The sequence below is a fragment of the Mycosarcoma maydis genome, chromosome 13 (genome assembly GCF_000328475.2).
Source record: "Mycosarcoma maydis chromosome 13, whole genome shotgun sequence".
Classification (NCBI taxonomy): Eukaryota; Fungi; Basidiomycota; class Ustilaginomycetes; order Ustilaginales; genus Mycosarcoma; species Mycosarcoma maydis.
In genome coordinates, this window is record NC_026490.1 from 375,392 (window position 1) to 377,356 (window position 1,965).

The following is a 1,965-nucleotide window of genomic DNA, read 5'->3' on the forward strand; positions in this document are numbered from 1 at the left end:
AAAAAGGGCAAAGACAAATTCTGCACAAACTGCAAGAGGGATAACCATAACCTCGAAGACTGCTTCATGAAGGAGGTCCCAAACACAAGGATCGCACCGAGAAGCAAAAGCAGAAGAAAACCAAGAAAGTGACGGGAAACCTGGCACAAGTCGACTCCGACGAGATGAATCTGTGTCTCCACGTGTCCACACCCGATGACAACGTCGCTCCCCAAAATGAAACCTGGATCATTGACTCTGGCGCAAGCCGACACATGACCGGCGACAAGACCCTCTTCTCGACGTACGGACCATCTCCTGTCCAGGAGGTATTCGTCGCTGACAACAGAGGAGTTCCGGTTGCTGGCATGGGCAACGTCAGACTGGTGATGAGTAACTCGAAGGGATCGCGGAAGTCGATTACACTTCAAGATGTCCTCCACGTTCCAGGACTTGGGAACAATCTCTTCTCTACACCACAGGTGCAACGCCTCGGTGGAAGCATCAACTTCACCAAGAAAACGGTCGAAATCTTCGACAAAAAGGGTCGACTGGCCCTGAGGGGCAAACGCCGTGGAGATGTGAACTACCTGCTAGTGGAAGGAACTACCACCGCAGCAGCCAAACTCGTTACTAGCGAGAAAGCCTTGGACCAAGCCAAACTCTGGCACCAACGGCTAGGCCACCTCCACATGCAGGCCACGCTCAAGACAGCATCGCTTACCGACGGCATGAACCTAAAGGCTATGTCGGGCCCCTCTGTCGGGAACAACTGCGAAACCTGCATCAAGTCGAAGCATAGGCACGCACCGATCAAGAGCCGTGGACCCAAGACAACTCGACCACTCGAGCTAGTTCACATGGATCTTGCGGGGCCTCTGCCGGAAGGCTTATCCAAAGAGAAATATTACCTACTCATGGTGGACGATTGCACGGAGATACTGCTTCGGGGCGGCACTGATCTATAAGTCATCAGCCTTCCAAGCATTCCGAACCATCGATCGATGGACCCAAACGCAACTGGGAAAGCGTATCTGCCGAGTCCGAACGGACAATGGTGGTGAATTCTTGAGCAGAGAGTTCTCGAACTACCTCAATCACCGAGGTATAGGACGAGAGGTCACTCCAAGATTCACACCACAATCCAACGGTCTCGTGGAGCGCACTAACCAGATTGTCAAGGATTATATTCGGTGCATGCTAGAAGAAGCAAACTTGACTACCCAGTACTGGCCATTCGCCTTCAGTCACGGGCTGAAGCTTCGAAACATGTCGGCCACCAGCACGGATTCTTCCAAGACACCTCATGAAGGAATGCATGGCAAACGCCAGGATCTTCAAGGCCTCCGGGTCTTTGGGTGTAAAGCATGGGCACGCGTACCTGACGAACTCCGCAAATCCCTGGATCCCATCAGTCTGTTGAATGCATACACCCTGGGACATGTTAGCAATAACCACCCTTACATATACAGACTCATGGACGTAGAAACCGGGCCAGATCTTCACAAGTCGGCACGTCATCTTCCGGGAGAACGAGCGGATTCGGCGAAAATCTGAAGCCCCCTTCGAGGAACTTTCAGATGATGAAACTGGAACCACGGGAAACAATCTCCCGAGGCCAGGATTACCGGCCCCAGGTCCGCTCATCGCTGAACATCCTCAAGGACTTCCCCATCGTCCGAAGAACCCAGTCAACCAGTGGGAGCCACCAACTACCCTCATCTCGCCTCAATAGAGGAAGCGCAATTAGCAGATACTACCGAGAGCGGTGATTCACTGGAGAGTCCAACTCAACAACTTGTTCCTTCAGCAGAATCCACAGATGACGAATTCCATGAACCGATCAACCTTATTCCCTCAAGAAGGCGACCTCAAGACATCCGAGGCCGGGACTCCCCATCGCGGCATCAAGAAATAGATGACGAGTCCGATGACTCTCTCGCTCTTACTCCCGACTCCTCACCAAACAGTGGGAGGAGATACAAC